Genomic DNA, 11,893 nt, shown 5'->3' with positions numbered 1-11,893 from the left:
ACCTCTTTGTAATTGAATGTATGTTTTATGGATCACGATTGCTGCATACATTCTAAAAATAGCCAGACACATCTGCGAAGGTGTATTCTTTAGCATTTGCAGATACTGCAGATGTCACGGGCCTCTTGCAGGAATTCTGGATTGGGACCAATGTCAGAAAATAGTTCCCTACGGCCCCTGCTCCAGGATGCGGTTTTTCTCCCACCCAGAATGCAGGCGTACCTGGGCAGGGAAGGGTCCGGAGGACTCAGAATGTTTCCAAATTCTCTGCCGTCTGGAGGACTCCAAAAAGATTGTTCTGGGACTAAGTCAGGGATTCTGAAGAACGGGGTATCTGACCAAGGCTGGAGTTTTAGGCTATAGAGAGCAACCCGCCCAACCTTAGGGCCTTTCCCTGCCGTTGAGGCCTCCAGATCTAGTCCACAGCCTGCTGGTCAAAGGCCTATGGGCCCTGCTCCTATGTTAGAGACACGGTCTGCGGAAAGTCAGAGTCATGAGTTCTAATTTTGCTAGTTAGAGTTGCAACCTCAGGTGGCTGCGGTGGTCATTAATGGTAGATGGTAGTACACACCATGGCCCTCTTGTGGTTGGGCGGGGCCATGTGACTAATTCCGGCCAATGAATCTTGAGCAGATGAAACGGTGTCACTTCCGGGCCAGACCACTGAATTGCCACTTTGAGACTCTCCAGGGCTTTCTTTCTCTCTGTCATTTGATGATGGCATAGGAGATGGTGGCTGTCCCATCAGCTCGGTCTCCAAGGACTATGATGAGGGGAGCCTTCCCACTAAACTGCGAGAAACAAGGAGCATGATGGGAAATAAGCCTTCATTGGGTTAAGCCACTGCGAAGTTGGAGTTGCTGGTTACTGTAGCGTAACTAACCAGATACACTAGGTTATTCTTTTCAGGTTCCCAGCAAAACTACACTGAAAAGTCAAAATGGCTGTTCTGAATTTTTTATACTGCCCACTTGACCCTCTATCACCCCCTGTCCCTGCCAATGTCCCTCTGATTTCACTGGAAGTGAGTTGGGTTTCAGGCGTGGAGAGCTGCAGGGGACCGGGCTGTTGGCATAGCTCTGGCCAGGCTTCTCCCAACACAGAGCCTCTCCCGCTGTCCCTTCGCAGGCGAGGCAGAGGAGGGTGGGCCCTCCCTTCCAGAAGCTCAGGAAACACAGGGCTCCCGCCTTTCTGCTTTTACGGGTGTCAATCCAGTTCCTTTCACAGACATAGCCTTTTCTGTGCATGATTGTATATGACGTTTGAATCTTGGCCAATTTGAGTCATTTTAGTCCTACATCCCGATCCTCGCTGGGGCTCTTGAATACCCTTGGGATGGTGTTTGGACAGTTGCGATGATGTATTCTCAAACCCAGTGTTTATCTGCACACTTTAATGACAGGCAAGGAGTAATTGGGCAGTTTGGCACGTGTCAGGTTCTAAATGTAGAGACGAAGGTTTTAATGGTAACAGGGGGAGAAATAGATTTGTCCTGAACTTGGCAGCAATGTCACTCTGCCAAGCTCTGCCAGCCCGATGCTTGGACACTTCCAGATCCAGGACTTTTCTGAAAACTGGAAAAGCACCCTGTAATCACCAATGAGGTAGGAAAGAAAAAAAAAAAAAGGTCTGCTTTGCAACACATTTAGCAAACACCAGTGATTTGGGCATGACTCTTTGGGGTGAAGATTTTTTTTAAAAGCATGACATTTAAACTTGGTCCAACATCATTGTTTTCCCATTGCCATTTCCCTTCCTTTGATAGACATCTCATTATTAAGCATCACATTATTAGCACAAATGCTTTTTGTAGAAACATAAAGGCGAGGATGCTTATTAATCAGAAACCAAATTTCCTATTCAGGCACATAATCAGGGATCTTGGAAAATGTGAATACACTTATTTGGTTAAAGGGACTGAGGGCAGCTTCCTCCCATGGTACTCGGTCTGCCAGGATAATGATGTCCTAGGAAAGTGTGCCGTGCGACACAGGAGAAACCACAGGGAAGCTGGGCAGTCCTGTGGATGTCACCAGGGGAGTCTTACAGGAATCGATGGGCTCCTGCAAAGTGCGATATGAAGAGTGCTGGGAGGGCTACATCACTTAAAAACATCTCCCCACCGACTTGTCTGCATGTCCAATGTCAGAGAGTCAGTCCTTCTTCTCTTAAAAATTTCAGATTTTAGGAGAGGTATTATAGTATAGTTAGTGGTTAAGTCCATACACTCTGGAGTCATGTTCTCTGCACTAGAATCCCAGCTCTGCCACTTACTAACTGTGTAACCTTGGGTAAGTTACCCAAGCTCTCTGGACCTCAGCTTCCTCACCTATAAAATGGGATCATAATAGTTCTGCCTCATGGGGTTGTCGTGAAGATTAAATTGAGTTGATCTGTGTAACACACAGAGTTGATCTGGTATCAAGTTCCTAACTTTGGGTTGATGTTCCGTGAACAGCCAAAAGCGGTGGCTGGGTAGTCAGGTTGAGGAGGGAGGAGTTTTTTCCAGGCCTGGGAAGTTTCTCTTGGCAAGGATTTGTTCTGGAGTTTCCTGTTGCTGGATAGCCTTCCTGAGGGTTTATTCAGTCCTAAACTCCCCCAGGGCGGGCCCCAAGATTCATAACCATGGTGGCACATAGGCACAGAGATAATAAAATGAAAACAGAGTCACCCCCTTTTTCCTGTGGGGTCCTGGGGCTACTAAGGAAATATACGAGGCCCAATCTGGGCCAAAACTGGTTTCAGAAGGCACTGTGTTAGCTTGGTCTTGTTAGGCTAATTTTCTGACTCCAAATGGTAAAGTAGACAGATTTTCTTCTTCCCTCAACAGTAGAAAACACTCTGTTTAAAGCAAAAGACCACTGAAAAGTAAATATGATTAGTCCACCTTAACCAAGAATGTTCAAAAAATTTTTCAGAAATTGCAGGATCTGATCCCAAGAGGGCAGCCAGTTCCCCAGCCCGTGTCTGCACACAGCACCAGAGAACAAAGGCACAGAAAGTTGCTGGCCTCTCTGGTCACATCAGCGGCAGTGCCAAGAAGAGGCTTCTCCTATCTTCCTCTGACTTTTTGAGGTTCTAGTCAAAAAATTGTTTTTCTTTCTCACAAATGGCTCTGTCCTATGCAAAGCGCTGAACAAATCGAATGGAGGTTTTAAAGTTCACACTGACCTTTTTTTGGTGTCTGGGACAATGCAATCCTTTCAGTTTGTAATGGAAAATAGATTAAGCTACCTGCTTGTTTTTTTGTTTTTTTTTTTTTGTAGGGAGTTGCTGCCTTTCCATTTTTAATGCCCTGAAATCTTTGCTGAAACTCTTTTTTGGTATAACCCATGAGAATTGCTGATAGTCAAGGAGGGCACACTTGTGACCTGGTTTGGGTTTTATTTCTCTCCCAAAGCAAGTCACCAATGTTCTGTTTTAACATAATCTCTCAGTTCCTTTGTTCGCGTGATAGAAGTTCATGTTCGTTAGCTGTCAATAATTCAGATCAGGACAATGGGCCCAGAAAAAAATACATAATACAAACTTTTTAAGAAGATGTTTTTTTTTTTTTTCTGGGCAGGAGTCTTTCAACGCCAATTAATCTAGAGTTTTAGTTTGTTTTGTGTTGTTTCCCTTTTGCTCCTACCCCAGGTTAATGGAGTCCCTGAATACCAGCTCGTCCTATCTTCCTCTAAAATGGCATTTTGTGTTTTCTTATAGAAAACCCTTGACTTTGTGGCAGGACAGGGTAAACAGGATCTTCTCAAGGAACTGCCTGCCCAGCAGATATTTTTTTGGCTATGAAAACAAATAAGAAAATATTAAATAAACATAAGTCTTTGCATTACTGGGTTTCGAAAAAGCAAAGAGAAACACATATTTATTTAATGGACTCGCCCCACTGGAAAAGCCTCAGAGTGCCAAGAAAACAGATGAGTAGGTCTGTCTGAAGGAAGGAAGACCTCTATCATTTTCTTTCTCCCTCTTTCTTCCAAATCTACAAATAAACTCACCAGTAACGTTATACTTTTCCTCCACTAAATTTCCCAGCATGCACTGCCAGAGCATGTGTCTGTTTTTCCAAGGAGGGCAAACGCTGTCCATGGGAGGGACCTTGGGGACCCCCGCCTTTCCAATCACATTCCTTCAGTCCCTGTAAAAGATTTCACTGGATTTGAGCTTCATTGCTACACAAGTATGATATACGTATAAATTCGACTTTATAATAGTTCATTTTGTGTTAATTTGGATAATTGGAGATTTGCCCTGACTTTACAATATCTACTTTTTTATTGAGATATACGCTGGATCACAAGCAAAGTATTTTAATGCGTGAATTAGTTCATTTAGTTTTCAGGACAACAACCCTCTGAGTTAGATATTATTATTACCCCTATTACAGGCGGGAAAACTAAAGCACAGAGAAGTTAAGTAACATGTTTAAGGTCCTGCAGCTGGTAAGCGGCAGAGCCAGGATCTAAACCCCTGTTTTGATTCCAGAGTCCAAGCCTTTAATCACTGTTGTCAGACTGCTTCAAGAGCTGGCACCTAGAAGAGTAAGTTTTGCATAGTGGATTTGAAACAATACTTGTTGAATGAATTAAAAAGCAAACAAATAAATTGATCCTTGTAATAGTCTTAGCAGTAAAGTCAATACCCATAGTATTCAAGGTAAATAAAGCTGGCTGCTGTGATAAGTAACCCATACCTCTCGGTGGCTTATTACAGCAAAAGTGTATTTCTCACCCATGTCACAGAGTGATATGGTCAGTAAAGGTGGAGGGTGGTGGGTCAGCCGTCTGCAGCTATGTGGGATCCGAGCTCCTTCCAGACAGTGGCTCTACCATTTTCAATGCTTGTCTCTGGAGGTCGTCCTGAGCATTGCTGTCTCCAAGCTTGCAGCATCACCCAGGTGGAAGATGGTAGCTGAGAGAGTGCAGGGTGGCTCGGGAGCTTTAGGGCTAGGCCTGGAGGTATTGCACATCCCACTGGACAGAACTTGTTACAAGGCCCCACCGGCTGCACAGAGAGACTGGAAAAGTAGCTTAGCCGTGTACCCAGGAAGAGCATGAAATGGATTTGGTGAGCTCATGGCTTTGTCTCTGCCCCTGCTGTGTGCTCATCACGCAGGTTTTTTAACAAGGAAAACGTACAGCCTGGTACCATATTGCCTTAACACAGTCCTTCCCCCCTACCTGAATGGAAATTTCCATCATTTGAGTCACTGCTTTGACTCTGATGGCAAAGATGGGAGCTTTACACACTTCAGGCCAGATGTGAAATGTACAAATTCTTCCTAGGACCACCATCACTAGTTTTCTTTTGTTAGCACAGAATAGATTTGTTGGCAATATTAGAAATCTCTAGGGTTGGGTGGGAAATTTTTAAAAAGGTGGAGTCCATGAAAAACTCTGGGGTTGAGGATGGAAGAAGCAATGTGAGAGTGTGGCTTGGCGGGGTTGGAGGGGGACGCCTGGGTTAGAGATAAGATGTATGTACGTGTGTGGCTTAAAACCTTCACAAGTTTACTTATAAAGAGGTTAATTATTTTATTCAAGACGACAAAGAATCAGTTGTTAAGCCAGAGCAGGAATGTATTCATCTCTTTATCTCAAACTTGACCCAGATGGGTGACCTCATTTCGAGGCAGTTTCTTTTTATTGAGAAATGCGCTCGAAGCTTACCTAAGTGACAATTGGCACCGTCCTCCTCATTTTTAAAATTATAGCCCATTAAAGGCAGGCTTCTGTTTACTCTCCCATGTAGTGGGGCTCTTAGGTTTCTAATTTCTAATGATAGGCTGAATTATTCATAAAAGACATTTATCTTCCTTACTCCAATTATTAATCCCTTGATGCTATTGGCGGTCTCGAGACTCTGCTGTAAAAGCCTGATGCATTTCGCATCTACGTGTCCCACTCGCTGGTGCTGTCTTTTGGCCTGGCACGAAGGGGTTAAAAAATAGGACTTGAGGTGGTGCCAGACAATTAGGTAACTACAAAACACTTTTGTACATTAAAGTCCTCTTGGAAGCATTATGCCTGAAGTCATGGCTACCAACTTAGTGCTTTCTTAATGGTGCACTCGGGTTTTCAAAGTCATCCAGTTCTAAAATTTTTTTTAAAAATCATTTCCTATTTTTAAAGCACACTATGATTTTTTTTCCTCAATAACTTATCTTTACTCATATAAAAATGTTTCCAAATTGATCATGATCATAGTAGCCAACCTTGAGCGCTCACTATGTGCTAGGTTCTGTGCTGGACACTTTGCAAATGATCTCACTTAAGCCCTGAATCCCCTTGTGAAGGTAATGCTAACAGCTCAGGCTCAGAGAGCACCCTCTGCGCTCCAGATACTCACCTAATATCATTACCACCTTCTCAGGTCCATACTCTAAATTTCACTGAAACTAAGAAGCCCTCGATTGTAAGGCCACTAACATGGGCTGAATCGTGTTACTCTAAAATCCATATGTGAAGTCCTAACTCCCAGTACCTTAACACAAGACTATATTTGGAGATAGGGTCTTTAAAGAGGTAATTAAGTGAAGATGAGGTCCTTAGGGTGGGCTTTAGTCCAATTCGACGGTTTTCCTTGTAAGAAGAGGGGATTAGGACACAGACGTACACGGAGGGAAGATCGAGTGAGGACACAGCGAGAAGGTGGCCATCCACAAACCAAGGACAGAGGCCACAGGAGAAACCAACCCTGTCGGCACCTTCATCTCAGACTTCCAGCCTCTAGAACCATGAGAAAACAGATTTCTGCTGTTTAAGCCACCCAGCCTGTGGTACCTCGTGCTGGCATCCCTGGAAAACGAATAGGGACACCATTATTTTATGTACCGCTAAGAAGGTGAAGGCCTTCCTAAAACTTCTTTACAGAGTCTGACTTTTCTAAAATACTTTTCTGCTCAGGGATGTTAACATCTATGATTTTGCACAGACAGTTACCTTCTCTCCCGTCAAAAGCGTTGGTGATGCAGCAGTTCTTCAAGGAAGGCTCCACTGTGTTATCTCTGGAATGTTCTTCAAGCCACAGACACTCATCCTGCAAGTTTGATGCTGATGCTGTTTAGTTTAGATCCTGCTGCTCTGTTTCAGCTCCTTCCGTGCACACAGTAAATTTTATGTCAATGCCAAATCATGGGGTAAAGAGTTTGCACTCAATAGTTGCACAAGACATGAAAAGCAGAGGGACTCCGGAGGGGGGAAGAGCCTTGAAATAGAGGAGAGGAAGAGCCCCCTTCCCACCCAGTATAAATAGTGCATCTCACAATTTTACCACTGTCTGTCTTAACGTTCATCCATCTTGGCATGCAAATCTGCCATTCTTCCCTGTTAGGGGACAGAGTTCTATCCCACGTGCCACTGAGGCGTGTAGGGGTATTCATGGACGACCTGATCTGAGCTATCCCAACTGCACCCAAAGATGACATCACGGGGACAGGGGCTAGGGGGACATTTGGCCCAGGTCTCATGTGCACAAAGAACCTCAAATTAAAAATTGGGGATTTTTTTTTATTTTTTAAAAATTCTAGCTGTCCCTAAATAGAGAAATGATCCCATGATTTAAACATGAGCACACACTCCCGTCCATCTTTGCTACAGCTATTCACAGAGTGGCTGCTGTGCCGAGTGCTGAGCCGGGTAGTCGTGCTTTAGCGCCGAGAGAATAGGCGTGACCTCGCACCTTCTTAGGGAGCTCACCGTCTACCGGGGAAAACGGATCTGTCTGCTTGCAATTGCCCGGTGTGATGCGTGGCTGGCTGGAGGCACGTAGAGAAGGAGAGATTCTGATGTGATTTAAGAGTTGGGTCCTAGTCAAAGAAAGTTTCATATGAAAGGACAGAAGACAGTGACCGGTGGCTTGAAGGAAGAAGAGGTGATTTTGTGCCCACATATGGGTGGGGAATTCTTTACAGAAGCAGCAACACGAGCCAAGATACACAGGCACGCACGACGGGTAAATGCAAATATAAGGCTGGGATGTAGGGTGCCCCTAGCGGACGGGCAGGAGAGGAAATGGGAAAGGGAGTAGGAGGACCGTGTAGACCAGTGGCTGTCAACACCGGCTGCACATTAAAAGCACGGAGGCACTCTTAGGAACTGAAGATGCCTGCACGGTGGCACGGAGCAACCAACTCAGATGCTCTGGAGGGGGCGTCTAACGTGCGGCCGGGGTTAGGCATCGCTGCTGTTTCTTTTTGTGACATGAACAGATTTTATCTTGAAGCCAGGGATTCTGAACGTTCTGGGCTACCTCTGCACAGCTGAGAAACGCGACTTGTCCTCAGCATCATGTTGGTGTTTCTAAGGGGCACATGCCACTGTGGAGGCATCACACAGGTGGGAAGAAAACAGTCTTGAGCAATTAACTTGAAAACCCCTGCTACCCCGGAGGATTTTAACTGGACTGAGTTTATGTGATAAAAGGCATCTAGTCAGTTACCTGGAGTTTCCCATCACTGGACGGAGAATGGCGATGTCCAGAGGAACTACTGAAATGTTCACCTTTCATCTAAATCACCTGACACCACGTGGAGGCGGAGATGTCGACCTGGCTTGAGAGGAGCCGGGTCGCTGCTCGGCCGTGACCTTGGCAGTTGCCATCGCCGCTTTGGTTTTGCCTCAGACGGCTGTCACCTCTTGGGATTGTGAATATTGATACACGCCCTTCGAGAAATCAATATCTGTGTATTAGCCTCCAATTTCATAGATCGATGTGCAGATCTGCGGGCCTCGGCTGAGCACGAGATGACTCGCAGCTTTGGAGGATGCTGCCGCGCGCATTTGCATCTCCCCCGCGATTCCCGGCTGAGTGACCTGTGCCACCATTATCTCTCTGCGGGGTATCTGTGTGCAAAACTTCTGGCGGGACCATTTAGAAGCAAGCAGACAACGAAAGAATGATCTGCTTTCTCGGAGTTCAAAATTAACTTCCTCAAATGCTACAGAATAAATTTTCTGAAATAACATCTCAAATTAAAAAAAAATTATAATAACCTTGTGGTCAAAAATGCGTTTCAAATGGGGCTCCCAAGTATCTTTACTTGCATCAAGGGATCGGAGTGTCTTGGGAGAGCTTTTCCAGCCCCAGACTCAATTCAACTGCCGAGTCTCCGGGATTAAAATTGAATGTTCGAGTATCATCACCATCCCAATACCTGCCACACAATCAGTATGGCTGGCTTATTTTCCTATAGAAGCGATTGATGTTTTGACTGAAACTGTGTCTACACGATTCCCCAAACCACCACCCTGTCAAGCCCTGTGTAGATGAGACCCCTAGGACGTGTAGATGGGAACGGCCTGGTGGTCTCGGTCAAATGGACACAGGTTTTGACAAAGATCTGCCCTCCATTTCATAAAATTAATTAAGATTAATAAAGGCACCATATGAGGTGAGAAAGCTGGCTCACCTATAAGCCTGCTTGGAAAAAGCAGGAAGAGCCAAAGGGTGTATCCAAAAATAACTGACAAGCAACCTCCCCCTTCACTCTGGGAGTCCGGTGATCTTGCTCCCTTAGGCAAAGCTGGCAAGAGTTTGGCGGGGGCGGGTGGGAGAAAGCGCTTCCCTAGCATCACCCCGGGTTTGCAGTGCTGCAGGAAGACCAGCAGGAAGGCCGAGTTTGCACGCTGTGCTGGGCAGGCCTCCGACAGGACACAGAGCTGAAGAGCAAAGATGGCTTGGGGCAGTTTGCTGGAGCCGAGACTCCGCTCTGACGTGCCGGGCACTCTGCGGTGACAATCAGAATTTGCCCGCTCTCTGAACTACGCTCTCCACTGTTTGAGGAAAGCCACCTCGATGTTGACGCTGATGTTGGCAATTTCCGGAGTATGTTATAAATCAGTAAACTCGTGTGATATTAATAACATCATTGGCTGTTTGTTTAAAAATAAAAAAGGAGAGAAAAAACTAAGCTCTCCTTGTCTTCCCCCTCCCCTCATCTACACGTAAGTTAGGAGTTTTGATTTTCAAAATTTTAAAAATAAAAGTAACGGCTTGTGTTTTCTTAAATGATAGAAACCGTTAAGTCCTCGTTATAGAAACTTTGGGTTCTACGAAACCAGAGGGGAAAAAAGTGTCTTTGTCACAAGGCAAAGGCCACCGGGGTTTCTATCTTGGCCTGTTTGCTTTCAGACTTTAATGTGCATGTGGATATGTATATACTGTCCATCTAAAAGGACAAAATAAAACAGAGTTCACACCCGAGATAACGCCATAGTGGATGACATCCAGCTGCGCGTATTTGCAGGGAAGACCAAGGACAACCTTGCCCGGACCACGTGACGCAGCGAAGGAGGCCGTTATGTTTCTAATTTACGGTTTGGCTACGCCAGGCGGGGAGGCGATAAGCACAGCTTGTGTGTTTGTCTTTGGTGGGTGCCAGGTGGATCGTGGTCAGGTAATCTTACTCGGCAACCTCAGCACTCTCGTCCCCGGACCCAGCCGGTGGCTCTCCGTGGGGCACAATACAGGTGGCACAATGGGCACCCATGACCAAAGCGTGGTCACAGTGGCAGCGTCTCCAGGAATGAGGACAAAGAAGTACTTAGGCCAGAAACAAAAGAGGAACAAAGCTCGGAGGGCCCAGGAGATGCAGCCAACAAAGTGGCAGGTGAGGCTGACCGGCTTTTCTGTTTGTATTTCGGGTTTGCTCCAAGAAACCAAGCTTTTGCCGACCTTTTAATTAGACGACCTGTATTGCTTTCAGCAATGAGCTCGGGAGATTTGCTGAGTTTTGACATTTTTTTCCCCTCTCTGAGAGCTGTCAGCTTGCGAGGCAGTATGCTCTTGTAGGAGATTTGGTGCCGGCTGCAAAATTAAAAGCAAGAAATAACTGCAAATAAGAGAGCACTTGTAGCCAAATATTTCCCGGCCCTGGCTTGGGCGATGGAAGGCCGTGTGTGTTTATGTCCTTCCGACAGCTGGAGCCCGGAAGAGGCATCCGGGATGATGGCATCCGGAGGCCTCAAGAGGCAAGGAAGGTGGCACGAACAAACGCAGTCAGATGTCACGGGGCTGTCCTGCTAAAAGGTGTCTGGGGCCCTGTTGAAGCCAGTCAGGCCCCCTACGTTATCTGGAATTTTCTGAGGGCTGGCCTGGGCCTTTCCATTAGAAAGGATGACCCAGGCTTGGTTATTTTTTTGTCCTCAGTTTTTGCTGGCTTGTGGGTTAGAATGTGACATGTTATTTCCTTTTCTGATGGGATCATCATTTTAAAAAGCTAATGATTTTCTTCCTTTTAAAGTACCAGATCTCCATATCCAACTAAAGGAAACGGTGCCATGGGGCCGGTGGTGAGACTTGCTCTCAAAACGTCCTGTCGAAGACCATCTGTGTCCTGAGACACAGATGGAGGGAGAGGGGAGCTGCTACCCACTGCTCTAGAGAGTTCTGCTCTAGCGAGGGAGGAACACATTTCAGAAAACTTCCCAGAGACAGACATTCGTCCCCGGTATCAGATCCGTTCAGACCACAGTGCTCTAGAGATTCAGGCAGAGGTCAGGGAGCCGGCCTAGGACAAGGGTCCCCAGCGTCCTAGACCTAGAGTATCTGAATCTGCTTTGCAAACACCAAAATCTTTCAGACACCTGCAGCAGCATGTCAGTACCTGTTGATTGATAAAATGAAAGGGATTCAACAATAATGAAACTCATTTAAAAGTCTGTTGCCTGGCAATCAAGTTATATAATAACATGCAGTCAAATCCAAAGTTGTGAAGGAACTATCACAATAATTTCTACAGTCAGGCAAACATACTCCCCTCTTGTTAATTCACCTCAGACTGTAGCATATCCTGCCAATGTTTTTTTTTTTTGAGACAGAGTCTCGCTGTGTTGGCCTGGCTAGAGTGCCGTGGCATCAGCCTAGCTCACAGCAACCTCAAACTCCTGGGCTC

At 45.9% G+C, this 11,893-nt stretch overlaps 1 pseudogene; it reads right to left on the bottom strand.

Annotated features, from left to right (window-relative positions):
* Positions 1-8,600, bottom strand: part of LOC105807666 — a 100,195-nt pseudogene extending 91,595 nt beyond the window's left edge.
* Positions 8,601-11,893: the final 3,293 nt, after the last annotated feature.

The sequence above is a fragment of the Propithecus coquereli genome, unplaced genomic scaffold (assembly GCF_000956105.1).
Source record: "Propithecus coquereli isolate 6110/MARCELLA unplaced genomic scaffold, Pcoq_1.0 Scaffold162, whole genome shotgun sequence".
Classification (NCBI taxonomy): domain Eukaryota; kingdom Metazoa; phylum Chordata; class Mammalia; order Primates; family Indriidae; genus Propithecus; species Propithecus coquereli.
The sequence above is the reverse complement of the archived record's forward strand: the minus strand, read 5'-3'. Positions and strand labels throughout refer to the sequence as shown.